At 37.3% G+C, this 16,008-nt stretch overlaps 2 pseudogenes; both read left to right on the forward strand.

Moving 5' to 3' along the window:
- The first annotated feature begins 470 nt into the window (after positions 1-470).
- LOC149162943 (pentatricopeptide repeat-containing protein At2g13600 pseudogene) lies at positions 471-2,483 on the forward strand (annotated as a pseudogene).
- Positions 2,484-5,835: 3,352 nt separating this feature from the next.
- Positions 5,836-7,077, forward strand: LOC149162944 (mitochondrial carnitine/acylcarnitine carrier-like protein; annotated as a pseudogene).
- The last annotated feature ends 8,931 nt before the right edge of the window (positions 7,078-16,008 follow it).

Below are 16,008 nucleotides of genomic sequence, written 5' to 3' on the forward strand. Positions count from 1 at the left end.
GCGTTGAGGACAACACTTTTTTGAAGGAGAGGGGCATGTTGGGTCCCTATAATACTAGTGATTACCCCATTACTATTGTAGTTATACCCCTTATTTATATTGTTGTGCCCCTATTACCCCCATATTGTTATTTCTGTGCCCCATAGAATCCCTCTATTGTTATTTTTGTGGCTTTATATTATTATTGTTAGGTCGGCTGGATTATATTGTGACTCCTTAGACTCCTATATATAGAAAGGAGGTTTTGTCATTTGTATCATCCAAGAATTGTTCATTTATGTAATGTAAAGGAGGTTGCCCCCTCGAAGAGGTTGAATTCTAAGGCGTTGATCTATCTTTTATATCTTTTCTTGAGCTGGTTTCATAACATCAGTGTTGTTTTCGTCGTTCTCGAATTTGAAATAAATCCGCCTATATTCGGCAGATTTATGGAGTAGGGATGCCATAGATTTGAACTTTAACATATTCAGATGAACAGGTTGCTAAGGAGACAGCCATTAAGAAACCCGAAAAAGAAGAAGACTGTAATGCTCGTTGGGTTCGTGCTTAATCTTCAAGTTAGGCAGTCTGCCATTGCTGTACTTGAAACAGGAGCTAACACAAACACTCCGTCTGTACAGAATGGGGTAACACTGCGTGAAGTGGGCCTGCTAAAAGACGCCCTCGGCTTCTTGCATGCTACCGACAACGTTGTAGATAGAAGTGCATGTGTTTCTCTCCCGCAGGGCTGCGTTAAGCTTAAGGCCTTATCGGGCGGCAAAATATTCCACGCCCAAATGCATCAGAGGGGTTTTGTCGGAGATAGATTCTTACTTAACACTCTTATCACTATGTATGCTATGTGCGGGAGCTCAGAGGATTCTCGGCGAGTGTTTGACCAGATGACAACACAAGACGCCTTTTCATGGAATGCCATGATTTCAGCATATGCCAGACATGGATTTTCCCAGGAAGCTTTGGTTCTGTTTCGTCAAATGAAAAAACAGAGTGAAATTCAACCCGATCAATTCACCTTTACCGGTGTTCTTCCTGCATGTAACACCTTGGAAACCCTCGAGGAAGTTCATGAGGCCATAAGCAGACGAGGGTTTCAGTATGATGTTTTTGTAGGCACTGCCCTCTTGGACATGTATGCAAAATGTGGTATTATTGAGAAAGCACGCGATGTGTTTGACAAAATGCCTGAACGAAATATTGTTTCCTGGAACGCCATGATTACGGGATACCTGCACAATGGATACATAGATGAGGCATTGAAGCTTTTCAGAGAAATACCCCAACGTAATGTAGTCTCCTGGACTGTGATGATTGTTGGGTATGTGCAGAATGGACTCAGTTTGGAAGCCATGGAGATGTTTAGGCAAATGCATCTGGCAGGCGTTGAGCGGGACGCAAAAACTTTTGCCAGTGTTCTCCCAGTGTGTGCGAACTTGGGAACTATGCAGCAGGGTATAGAGATACATGGAGAAGTAATCAGAAGTGGGTTGGAATCTAATGTCTTTGTGGGAACTGCCCTTGTAGACATGTATGGAAAATGTGAGAGAATAGACATTGCACGCAAAGTGTTTGACAAAATGCCTCAACGAAATGCTGCATCCTGGACCGCCATTATTGCAGGTTATGCACAGAATGGGCACAACATGGAAGCTCTGGAGATTTTTCGACAGATGCAACAAGCAGCAGTGCAGCCAGATTCGAAAACCTTTGCCAGTGTTCTCCCAGCATGCGCTAATTTGGCAGCTCTGGAACAGGGCATGGAAATCCATGAAGAAATAATTAGAAGTGGTTTTCAGTGCAATGTATTTCTGTGTAACGCGCTTCTGGACATGTATGCAAAATGTGGAAGCATAGACAAGGCAAATGAAGTTTTCGACAAAATACATGGAAAAGATGTGGTTTCATGGAATTCAATGATTGCAGGATATGCAATGCATGGATGTGGCAAGGAGGCCCTGAAACTATTTCAAGAAATGCAACAATCTGGTATGAAACCGGACAGTGTTACCTTCGTCAATGTGTTGTCGGCATGCTGTCATGCAGGCCTAGTGGATGAGGGCCGAAAGTACTTTAATTCTATGAGTCAATGTTACCAGATCACACCTGTGATAGAACACTATGGCTGCATGGTTGACCTTGTTGGCCGTGCTGGGCACCTGGAAGAGGTTAAAGACTTGATAAGCAAAATGCTAATAACCCCTGATGCTACAGTCTGGGGGTGTTTGCTTGGTGCCTGTATCATACATAACAATACAGAATTAGGAGAATACGCTGCAGAACACCTTTTTGAGTTGGATTGGAAAAATTCAACAACTTATGTTGTGCTCTCAAATATCTATGCTTCAGTGGGCCGGTGGGATGGTATTGAAAAGCTGAGAAAAACCATGAAAGATAGGAGGATTAAACCAACGACTAGATGCAGTTGGATTGAAGTCAACAAGCAGGTGCATGCTTTCCTTGCACGAAATGGGTTGCACTCGCTATAACATAAAAAGCTGGAACTAATCCATGGTCACAAAATAATTTTAAGCAGATCATTGCAGCATGATTTGTCCAACATGCTGTGGAGAATCAGAGATGAAGTTTAAAGGGCAAGGTATTCCTTTTTATGGAGAAGGCTTTGCCATTGGGAAGAATTTAACCTGTTAACTCCAAAAATCAATAATAATACTCACGGTCCAAAAAGTGAAAATCAAACCAATATCTCCTACCAATTGGAGTAAAATTCAAATGCAGCTTTTTTAGTGGAGGGGAAATATTCATGATTGATCTATGAAGAGTGAAATGATAGTTGGAGGTTATTGAAGTCTTCAAATTCAATCCTCGAGGAGCTGAATCAACAAATACTTTTTGCAGCGAGATTTAAGCATATCTGGGTTTTAACTAACAACACTTGGGGACAGGATGTTGGGGATCTAATAAGGAAGAGAGCTCCCTTATTTGCACTACAGATGAAATTGTTCATTGCGTGCAAAAGATGGCCACCATTTTTAGCATGGATGATATCTTTTTGAACTAAAGGGCATTCAAAATAACAAGCAGTAATCAAAAGGCTAGGAAATGTTTGCCATGTATGTACTTTAAGTGATGTGCTATTCGCTAGAATCTAAGCATTTTTTTCCCTTTTCTAACTCCTATTAGATGGCATTATAAATGATGCGCTATTCAGAAGAATCTAAATACTTTTTCCTTTTGTAACTTCAGAGTGAAGCCCTTGGAGAAGAATGAAAAGTTGCAACCAAGATGAGATTTATCTTCAATAATTGCTGTAAATGAATCAATATGAATTAAAATCTCTAAAATTGGTACGACTTCATTGTAGTGTACTTGTAATAAATATTGAGTATTCTTTCAGAGTATGGGCTTGTTTATGCAAATGTGAAATATCAACCCCTGAGTACTTTTAACCTCTCTTAATCATTTACAAGCATTTAGCAATACACCATGGATTAATCCAACCCGTGCACCATTTCGCTAGCACCTATGAGAGGCCACAGAGGCCATGTACAAGTTGTATATAGAAATCGATAGGCGAGATTAGTAAACAATTTTGCCTGTGACCCTCCCAGGCAAATTTGTAATTTCTATTGATGAGGTGTTGGCTTCGTTAGATCTCATCAATTATATTAGTTGATGGGATCCAAAAAGATGAGTTGTTGTCGATAACTTGATTAGCTCCAGAGATAACCTCCACAAACTGAGTTGGAGATTAATATTACATCATTGCAGTACTCTGTTGCTTAGAGGGCACCTTTACCAGACTACCAGTACACCATGGTAAATCCATGTCATCCCTCTGAAAGGCCAACTACAAGTTGTCTATGGAGCCCGATAGGTGAGATTAATAAACGATTTTACCTTGATATACTTGTAATTTCTATTGATTTGAGTGGCTGGTTTCATTGAACATCATCAAGTACATTAGTTCACAGGAAACCCAAAAAGATGAGATGTTCATTGTCGTTGAGTACATCATTACAATACATTTGGTGGAACTTTCACTTTGTGGGACAGTCTTTTCGTTGCTTAAGAGGCCCACACCAACCCTCATCTACAAGATGTCAGGGTCTGTCTGAGTAAAAACGTGAATTGTGTGTTTGACCTTTCCATATTGGTAGGTAATTGATGTTTTGATAGATAGAAGATGGACGCAGAAAGGCGTTTCCATCTGAAATGAACTCCCCCAAATGCCCTTCTGTCCTAATCGTAGCCGTTAGATCTTTTGTTAGATGATTGAACAAAAATCAGCCGTCTAATTTAATAAAAAATGTTTTAAAACATTAAAATACCCTTAAAAAAACTTCGCTCTACATCTGTGCGTTTTTTACGGAGGAGTTACAGGTAGAGTCCATTTGAATTCTTAGTGGAGTTTATGGCAATGAACAATGCTCTCTACTCCACATCTGTGCGCTTTTTACGCAGGAGTTCCAGGTAGAGTCCGTTTGAATTCTTCATGGAGGTTATGGCGATGAACAATGACGACACTAGAATGCTCACAAGGAGAGAATTGCAACGAAAGGAGCTCAGAGCAATGTGGCGCTAGCGGCCTAAGGTCAATGGGAGCAGGCCCAGGGCTGTGGTGTTGCAGAGCTTCAAACCACCAATGTCGGAATGCCAGAGACATCAATTTCAGCAACAACAACAGTCCAAGGCCACTGCGAGCATCAGAGGCCAGGGTAGGAAGCGGGGCATGCCGAGGACTGGGGATTGCGAGAAAATTGCTGCAGCAGCAACCCAAGGCCACTGGGAGCTCCAGATGCCAAGGCAGAAAGCGGGGCAGGAAGCCCCGCGCTGTGGCCTGTGGAATTGCAGTGCTTAAACCCACTAATGTACCAATGTCGGAATGCGAGAAACATCAAATGCAGTAGCAACAAGAGTCCAAGGCCACTGCGAGCACCAGAGGCCAGGGTAAGAAGCGGGGCAGGAAGCCCCGGACTGTGTTACATGAGGGCATTGATGGTGGTGTGAAGAAGAGAGGGCGGAAACGCAAGGTCAAAGAGGAGCAGGAAGAAATTGGGGCAGAATTTGGGGTTTTGAAATTAATGAATGCGGGTAACGAAGATGATGTTAATTGACGAGGATCACAATAAGGAAGCAACCAATGGCTTTTTGGAGTACAGTGCATCGGTTTCGAACACAGAGCCTAAACGACCTGCGCCACTGAATTTAAGCAACGAGGGGTTAAATATTACCCCAACTCCTGATGTTTTCAAGGTTAAGAATACCAAGAATTTTGTCAGAAAAATGCAGATGGGGGTGGATAGTATATTCCAGCATAGGAGAATAAAATGAAGGCAACATCACAATATTCCAGCATAGGGGAATAAAATGAAGGCAACATCACAGAACACTGTGAATACGAATTTCCATCACTGTAAAAGAAATGACAAAGGCAGAGTGGTCTATTGTTCCAAATGTCCAAAGAAGTATTGTCTTATCTGCATTCGAAAATAATACTAAGGAGCAAGTATATATATATTTTTTTGTTCTTTCTAATGGTTTTTCTTTCCATTTCTATACATGTACAGAGGGCCATTGTGCCTACTTACGGTAACTAATATTTTGCCTGTTATGGCAGGTCAAGCCTTGTGTTTCCAAGCCACCACAGGTGAGAAAGTTGTCCTCTGGCATAATTCAATGCCCTTTCCGATTTGCTAACCTCTAATTCCTCTAAGCTTAATATGGGTTTTTAATGGATTTGATATTTGTACAGGTGGGTACTCAACTCCTTCTAAGCTCAACTTTATCTGCCGCAAATGCTATCGAGGATGAGCGCCCCAACCAACAACTGACTTCCAGGTTCTGCTGCTTCCAAGTTATTGAATCTTGGTCCATCTCATGCAGGGTTCTGCTTGTAGGTTTTCCGCTAGGTTACATTAAGTTGTTTTTACTGTTGGACAAGGCATGTTGATCAGGTGAGCAATTCATCCGCCTTCTTTGTACAATTTGAGTGGACTTGAACACCCATTTTAAGGTTCTATGTACAATTTGAGTGACCTTGAACACCCATTTTAAGGAAGCTTTCTGCATTTAGAATACTTCTGTTTATTGAAAACTAAATAAAAGGCTGGATTTTATCGATATTAAATGTCAGATAGAGTTCCACATAAAGTAAAGTCGTGTGTTGTAGATATTAGGTTTTAGGATTAGTCGCTTCCAATTATGGTAATCGTTGTAGCAAAGGATCTAATTTCTAGCACTGTTGGGGGAACAACACAACTGATATCTGGGCATCCCTTTGACACAATTGAGGTGAAGCCCCAGAGTCAACCATTGCTTCTTCCTGGCCAGCATCTTCGCTATGTCGGTGCAATGGATGTTGTCAAGCAGACCATTGCCAAAGAAGGCCTCACAGGGATGTACAAAGGAATGGGAGCCCCTTTGTCCACTGTCGCAGCTTGCAATGCAGTTGTGTTTAGTGCAAGAGGTCAGATGGAAGCCCTATTTAGGGTTGAGCCTGGTTTGCCACTGTAGGGCAGCAGGTGGTGTGTGGAGAAGGGGCAGGGATTGCTTATCTTTCTTGACTTACCCAACTAAGCTTATCAGATGTAGATTGCAAGCTCAGAGTGCTTTGGCTACTGCTTCAGTTGCAACTTTAGGGGTAACAAGAGTGACAGCTTCTATTAAACACAATGGCCTAGTTGATGTAGCTAAGCATGTCTTAAGATCCAAAGGAGCCAGAGAATTGTTTAAGGGCTTTATCCTACTTTATTAAGGGATGTATCTGTAAATGGCATTGCATATGGCATGTATAAGGCTCTGAAGCCGTTCATGGCACGACGACATGATGCATCTCAATTGGGCATGGGTACCCTGCTTGTTTCTGGTGGGATTTCTGGCGCTTCTAGCTGGACACTTGTATATCCAACTGATGCTTTGAAGAGTTGAAGAGTGTCATTCAGATTGATGAATTTCACCATCCAAAGTATGTTGGTACAATTAATGTCATCAAGAAACTTGTTGCTTTAGAAGGGCTTAAAGGCTTGTCTAAAAGGCTTGGTCAAAGCCATGGCCAGAAGTGTTCCTGCCAATGTCGCCTGCTTCCTTGCTTATGAGATTACCAGGTCGAGCTTGGGATGATGGGAACTTCAAATCAACTTGTGTCTAGTTACAGGAGTTCAAAAGAAACAAAGCAAATTGGGAAATGGCATGTTCGTTATTTGAAAGTTGTTTAGGGCTCATTTTTTATTCTCCATTCTTGGTTTGGGTGAGCTCTGTCGTCTTTGATTTTATTCTGCTGCGTAAATTTCTAACGGGTTTCCATCTTCCTCTCTCATCAGGCATAATAGCTAGACGTTCAATGTTCTCTTTGGTGCCTCTGAACAATTTACAATTGTACCTCTATTCAGTTTATACACGACTGAATCAAAAATAAAAAGCATGAGGGGCCTTCTTCTCAGAAGCGAGGAATTCTGAGAGTGAAGTGCATCTGGTTAATCAAGTATGTATCCATAAGATCGCTCACTTTTCTCTTTGAATTAGTATAATCTATTATATATTTGCAAGTTCATTTTCCCAGGTGGTTAGATATAGTAGCTTGTAATTGGACAATTTAATGGAAAATGCAAACACATGCGACATCATTTCTTCTTTACAAGTTAGAATAGTTCACTTTCCCACGTAGCTACAAGTTAGAATAGTTCACTTTCCTGTGTGGCTACAAGTTAGAATAGATCACTTTACTGTGTGGCTAGATATTATAGCTTGTAATTGGACAATTTAATGGAAAATGCAAATGCATACACCATCATTTCTTTATAAGTTATGTACTCTAATACTGGGATGTCAAAATTGTAATGCAATAATTTCTTTTTATTAAAAAATAAAAATAAAATAAAATAAAATAACAAAAATAAAATATTCATGAATATAGGATACACTTAGAGGCTCACTTCTTTAATTGAATAAAATAAAATAAAATAACAAAAATAAAATATTCATGAATATAGGATACACTTAGAGGCTCACTTCTTTAATTGAAGTTGGGTTGTGAAAAGTGTGTGATGTTTTTTTATTTATTTTTAATAAAACTATATAAAAAATAGATAAAATTGGATAGTCTAAATGCTTTATATAAACAACTTCATTTTCTTATTTTTAATATTTGTTCAAAATTTCACCAATTATTCTGAAGTCATATATCTCATATATTTATGAAGAAATTTAATGATATTACAATTTTGTTTAATTATCAAAACTTTAAAACATAGTGCTACCTTAAATTTTCATATTCAACTACTTGAAAATAAGACCTTTACAAAATTAAGTAAATTAAGTAACTGTGATGACCATTGGACTCCCACGATAGTGCATGCTAGATGGAGAAGACATTATGCTTTATTTTATAGGTAGGTAGGAGTTTGGGTTTGAACGAGACACTTTGTTTTATTTCATAATTATGAAGTCAAAGTGAGTTTCAGGTCAAATTCAAATTAAATTCAATATGGAAAAAAAATTAGTTGTCTAACAAGAATATATATATATATATATATATATATATATATATATATTTAATTGAAAAAAATCCAATTCTCAACCATTATTATCTAATTAAAAAAAAATCCAATTTACTATCTAGGAGGGTGAAAAAGGAAAAATCCTTAAATAAATTCAAATAAAAGTTTGGAACACAAGGAACCAAAGTTAATATTCTATGGTAAATGCTTTGGAATTTTTGTCCTTGGAATATCAATTGTATTTCAGACTGGAGATGGATCAAGGCTTTAAAGGCATGACATGATAAGGTTTGTGTGGATGCATTCTACAATGCGACTGAGACTACTTTTGAAGGAATTTTCCTTACCATTGAAGACAGAAATACACATGATAGTGATTTTCATATTGTGGCAATTTAATCAGGGGTTCCAAGACATCCTTCCACTGGAAAAATATCGTTTGATATTTCACAACATCCAAGACTAGTCGAGCTTTTTCTAAATAGTCCAAAAATTGCTTCAGATGTGTTACATGAGATATCATGGGAAAAGCTTGGTTGTTACATTTCAGAAACAACAATTGGATCAATGGATCAATTTATCTCTGGAGATATTGACCAAAACAAATTTGTGCATGAGTTCAAGCCAGCTTTCGTGGAGGATTAAGAGAAATGATGAAGTTGCAACCATTCATATTCAAACTTCACCATAAATTGGATGTTTTGATAAATACATTTCTAAGAAAATATCTTCCAGGGGATGACAAGAAAGGAGATTCTAGGGCCACTAAATTAGTTCACATGCACTCATCATTTCATTTTTTTTCTTTCTAGTGATTCTTAATCCTCTTCACTCAATATTACCAGTAGTCTCCACAAGAACACAAGCCGAGAGATAAATGTGGCCTATATGACTACTGATAAATCTGTTTTGCTGAAACCACACCTAGAATCCAACACCCCATTAGTGCAATGTGTTGTTTATTGAGTTTATAGGCTTGATTTGTGAACTACATTGCTGATTCATAGGTTTTAGCGCTGCTGAGTGCATCTTTTTTTTTTCCAATAAGAAAAAACCCACATATTTTCATTATCAAAAATTAGTTACATACTCAATATTTTTTTATGTCATCCCCATACAGCTTTGATCCCTTTATTATGCCCCTCAAAATTATATCTTATTTCATCATTACATATAAATAATATATAAATTCAAAAGATCTACCTTTCCATCTTTATCGATCTTCCTAATCTATCTTACCTTGGTTGATCCTATTTAAAATATCTAAAAGTTTTCTTCACAAAAAGAGAAAATAATCTTTTTAAGTATCAACAATATCAAACAGTTGTTTATAGAAATTGTCTACGAAGATCCTTTAGATTTTTATACTTCTGATCTTTGAAATGTTTCATTATCAAAAGCAGAGTAATTAATCATACGCAATAATCCACAACGTCCATCCTTAGATAGGAGATTTTCCACACACTTTTTCTCCTTGTAGATGAGTGAGAAGGATAATCTCTAAAAAGACTTGATTAATGTTCTAATCCATTCCATCCAATGAGTAAGTTATGGAAAAAAGAAATTAGTCAGCAAAATGAACATGTTAGCATTGCTTTGAAAAACAATCATGCAGGGCTTGTGTCTGATTCTCTACAAAGTGTCTCTACAGATGCATGAACACCATTTCCTACAATCAAGTTGAGTATAAGAAGAAAATATACGAGTGAAAAAAGAATAGACCAAGGTGCAATTGATCTAAAACATGACAAAAGTGTTGGAAATATCTGTGAGATTTTGGAAGAATTATTTGACATAACAAAGATTACCAGTGAAGAGGATGGTGAAGAAGTGGGTAAATGGGTTCTCTTTTCCACCATGAGACATCTTTCCAAAGAGCTTATGGCAGAAGAATAAAAAACACTCTACATCTTGCTCCAGTTGGACATATTGTCGAACTATGGGATATAATCAATTGCAACATATTACACACTATCAACAAGGTTGTTTTTCAAAATGACTTGAAATGGAAGCATCTTGAAACTGTAATTAAGTCATGCATCCCACGCCTTCAGTCACTTATCAACAAAACAATTGTTGAAATCATACCAGAATCAAGTCACCTCAGAAAGCTGATTGTTATATATGTTGGAAGACAACTAGAGATTTGTCAGGCTTTCGACTAGATATTCAAAGCCCACCCCAATGGAGTGTGCCTAGGTGGGGAGTACACTGTCTTTGTTGGATTAGAAGAGCATATACGTCTCGTTGCAATTTTCAAATTTAAAGAGGAGGAAATTGATCTCCTACGCACATTCTTTCCCACATGTGAGGACAAATTCTTTAGTTATCCATGAGAACCTAATTGTTTAGACATTGAGATATATGCAATACTATAGAGTTCCATTGTTTTTCCTAAGATACCCCTTCGGAGAGTCGATGGCTCAATTGCAGTTTTACAATTATTGGAAACACCATTTGTGAATTTGATCAATTATGCATCATTGGTTTCTACATATGCCGTAAGGCATAGGTGTGTTGCTTCGGAATTCTAAGCTTTTTTTCTGGACTCCACCATGTTCAAGGCCCTGTTGGAGTGATCAATGCATCAAAATATTGTTACCTAGAAGGATTTGATGCAATCAACAATGTTGATGTTGGGAAATGATTTGGAATACCTCTTTGAGGGACACACTGTCACGATTTTGTCAGGTTATTCATGGGACCTGATGAAATCACAGATAGGGCACTTCCTAGATTTGATGGCACAGGTGTTGAAATCTGTATGCTCGCTGAAATTTTGAGGAGGTCTGGGACACTGATTGGAATTGATATTGTTAAGCATCGTCTAGCAGCATGTCACACTATGTTACAAAAGACTGTTGTCGACTTTTTGTCATTGATGGGACTTCATTTTTTCTTTTACTTTAAAGAAAACGTACGGGGCTATTAGGCAGCAGTTAACATGAAATTACTAGAAAATACCTTCATTCTACCCAAGAGACAGTAATTAATGGATCAAATGCAACAAATCTTCAGGCTATCTCCTGTGGCGAGTTTGGTTCACCTCAAGATGAGTCAATTGATATTATCGTGAATGGGCATCCAAAAGGACATGGAGAGAGACTCCATGATTCGAGAAAGGAAAAATCCTTAAATAAATTCAAATAAAAGTTTGGAACACAAGGAACCAAAGTTAATATTCTATGGTAAATGCTTTGGAATTTTTGTCCTTGGAATATCAATTGTATTTCAGACTGGAGATGGATCAATGCTTTAAAGGCATGATATGATAAGGTTCGTGTGGATGCATTCTACAATGCGACTGAGACTACTTTTGAAGGAATTTTCCTTACCATTAAAGACAAATATACACATGATAGTGATTTTCATATTGTGGCAATTTAATCAGGGGTTCCAGGACATCCTTCCACTGGAAAAATATCGTTTGATATTTCACAGCATCCAAGACTAGTCGAACTTTTTCTAAATAGTCCAGAAATTGCTTCAAATTTGTTACATGAGATATCAGGGGAAAAGCTTGGTTGTTACATTTTAGAAACAACAATTGGATCAATGGATCAATTTATCTATGGAGATATTGACCAAAACAAATTTGTGCATGAGTTCAAGCTAGCTTTCGTGGAGGATCAAGAGAAATGATGAAGTTGCAACCATTCATATTCGAACTTCACCATAAATTGGATGTTTTGATAAATAAATTTCTAAGAAAATATCTTCCAGGGGATGACGAGAAAGAAGATTCCAGGGCCACTAAATTAGGTCACTTGCACTCATCATTTCAATTATTTTCTTTCCAGTTAAATGTTGTAGGTAAAGAATGCTTGAAAATGGGGAAAACACAAAACCACAAGATCTTGCATATACTAGTGGTATAGGTTTACAGGACTTTCTCAGTATCCATTCTCAAAATCACCTTATAAGGATAACTTAGAAATGTCACCATTTTTCCAGGACAACTATCATGGAAAATATCCAAAAGGAAATAGTGATTCATGTCACAGTATATCCCTGACAGTTAAATTGAAATATTTGAACAAGATTTCAAAGCTTGATAGTGAACACATTTTGGAAAAGATGGCTTTGCTCTCTTAGGCTGTCGGCTCAGAGCGGCCATCACATGTTACAGAATATTTTTTATTGGTGGATCTTTGGCTTCAAGGTCTATAACTACATTACAGTTTCTGGATGTCACTCATGTTCTATGCTTTTGTGCTAATCAATTTAGTCAATCAGAAGCACAATATCGAGACCTTTTTTAGTATAAAAAAATTGGGATGTATAATGTTGATGATGCAAATATTAGCTATATTTTTCAAGATGCATCTAATTTCATAGAGAAGGTTGAAAAGATGGGGGATTTGATTATTGATTCCATATGGCAGTGGGTGAAAAATAGATTGATTTTCCTAGAGTTGATCGACATTTTCCAATTGGGAAATTTATTCCACGAAGAAACAACAATTTTGATATTGCCTTGTTTTTCCTTATCATTCGACATATAGGAAGAGGCCCTTGTACACTGAAGATGGTGAGCATGCTTGATCATTTGAATTCAAGGAACTATAGATCTCACATGTGTGATAGGTTTTAATATGATAACAAATTCTTAGTTTGTAATTATATCAGGCTTGGATTGTCAGTAAGTGAAATCATATTAGTGCTGTAGATGGTTTTTTTGTGGGCCTGCAGCCCTTCATAATGATCTTTAGTGGAAATATCTATTTCAGGGGAGCCAATTTTGGGGTCTATAGCTACATTGGTTTTTAGTTGGTGAAGACTGCATTCTGTTTAGCAAAGCATTTGTGACTCCTTGTGTTAATTTCATAGAGTTTGATCTGTATGGAAATAGACACAATTTGTATTGTCCAAACATCTTCATTCTATTGTTTTGAATACACTTCGTTAAACTGCTAACAATTTTAAGGTGAACAAAAATCAAAGCACTCCAGGTTACTTAGTATGCCTAGCATAGTAGTTTTCTTTGTTTACATGTATTTCCATGATTTGGCAGACATTTATGTTGCACTGGTTGTGAGTTGTTAATGGTTTCGTATGTGGATTATGATTAAATAGCTCTTCGAGGAAATGTAATGGTATGTTGGATTGCATTTGAAATATTTGTTTGGTGAGGCTTAGTTTGATGTTGAATTTGTGTATCTTTGGATCTCAAAATCTGGAACTATCTTATGTTAGGTTTGTATTATAAACAATGACTGGAAAACTTCATTCACCTCTTTTTTATGCATGTCATGACGTGGGTGTCGTTTGGTATTGTGTTGTGATCCATGACTCGTATAATGTGCTAACCAGGGGTTGCTTTAGCATGATAAATGTGTGGCTGACACATACAATGCTTGCTATTTTGTTTTGACTATTTTACTTGTCCTCTGGAAGGAACTTGCAAAAGAAGAATGGAGATCAAGATGGGAAGACCAGCTATACAATTTAAAGCAGAGAGCTAATGTTAGAGATGCGGGTCAAGCATCATCTTGGGGTGCCAGGATGTGCCAGCAGAACTATTCGACTTCCAGCTTTTCTAGATGTACTTATCATACAACGGACAAAGTGAAGAGAGGCTCTGTAACCAGGAGAAGCTGCATCAGCTTCAGACCTTTTCTGTTGTGGCCTGCCCTGTTTATACTTACCCTGTTGCACTGTATGCTTGTAGATATGCAAGTTAATAACTGAGAATACTTTGAAATTGGTTTCAAAGTACGAGTTTAGTGAATGTCATGTTCTAAAGCTTATTGTGTCCATTCTATTTAGAGATATCTGAGGCTAAGGATGTGTTGACACTTTAGCCTTTAGGTGAAGGCTTATCATCCAAAGATCATATTGTATCTACACTTTCTTTGTATCATAAATATGCGGTTTCACTAAGATCAATAATTTATAACCTGAATTTTAGTAATTACCTTTGCTGATTTGATATGTCGGGTCTTAGGCCATCCAAACCAACTTACAATTTTAGTTATAACTTTACAATTTTCCTTGGAATGTAAATGAATGGAATGTCAACTAAAGCAGGAGGCTTATGGGACTGTACTAAAGTTTTCTTGGTTGCTTCCTTAAAGACTATATGTTATATAAGAATCACAAATTGACAGAATGAGTTCAACCAGACCAGGAGGCTTGCAGTACTGCATTGAACTTTTATGCTTGCGTCATTTTAACCCTAAGTATTTTATAACATTTTAACAAGCGTTTGTAACTTTTTTTTGAAGTGTTTATTTAAAGAATTTACTAGATTGTTATAAACCCTAAACCCTAAGCATTTTATTACAATTTAGCAAGTGTTTTGTAACATTTTAAACCCCTAAACCTTAAACATTCTATAACATTTTAATCATGATGGCTCCAACAATTTTTCATGCATTTTCAAATATGGAACGACGACCATGATGTTGTTCACAATGTCGTATCGTTTCTTTCACCTCTTCCATTACAATATAATAGTATTTTCTAATAACACCATAAATAGGTAGGATATGGAAAAATTAAATCTTGTCGGGCAAAAAAAAAAAAAAAACCTTTAAAATAATGTACAAAAACATGTTCACATAAACAAAAACAACTACATGGATAATGGATAACCTCTACATGACATTACTATTATTTACCAAATAGCCATATTCGAATACACATAACTAATCATTTCAGGTATAACTCATTATCATCCACCCTTGCTTTCAACAATGTCCATTCCCATGTCCCTATTATTCCCCACTCTATGCTATTCTTCCCCACTCTATACATGTCCCTATTCTTCACCACTCTATGCTATTCTTCACCATTCTATGCCTTACGGCGTTTCCTTTGCAACATAAGATGCAAATGCTAGTTAATTTCCAAAGAAAAAAAAGGGGGATGGAATTCACTAGTCTTTCTGATACGCAAAGACTATAAAAGGTCACAAATAAGCTAGAGATATAAACATAAATGCCACAATATTGGAGTACTAGCCATTCCAAAATTGTTCTTGTAGTTGTTTTCACAATCAGTCCAGGCACCCTATATTGGTGACCTAAATCCTATCTACAACTCGATTGGTGTGACCAATAATTGTTAATGGATTTCATACAATAATAAACATAATTATTTCACCTATACTTTGAGATGACTCTTACTCGCTATGAATATAGAGCTACAATAATCTCCAACGCAATTACATAAACAATCCATACACCATACTGAATATAACAACGTATTTGTCTATAGGGAGCAAAATAAACATGGAAATTGTTGAGATTGCAACAAGATGATGGAGCTTAGTGAAAAGAGTCGCCTTCACTAAGTGGGCCTGCAGGCAAATTATGGCGCAAGTTCTATTTTTGGATCACAACAGGAGTGACCACAGCAGGGATGATCACAGCAGGAGTGATCAAAGTCTATTTTTAGATTGGCTGTCAAAAATAGAAAAGTCAAATATTATTGTCTCATAATAATATTGGGCTATAAACTTGATATTTTCTGTTGGAGCACTTCAGTTTGAGCTACAGATGTGGCACATGCAGCTGTCAGAAGGAAGTGTGCTTTCTTTGTGGGTCAGTTG

This window comes from Pinus tabuliformis, chromosome 5_2 (genome assembly GCF_031772625.1).
Source record: "Pinus tabuliformis cultivar Carrire ecotype Pingquan chromosome 5_2, CPIR1, whole genome shotgun sequence".
Classification (NCBI taxonomy): Eukaryota; Viridiplantae; Streptophyta; class Pinopsida; order Pinales; family Pinaceae; genus Pinus; species Pinus tabuliformis.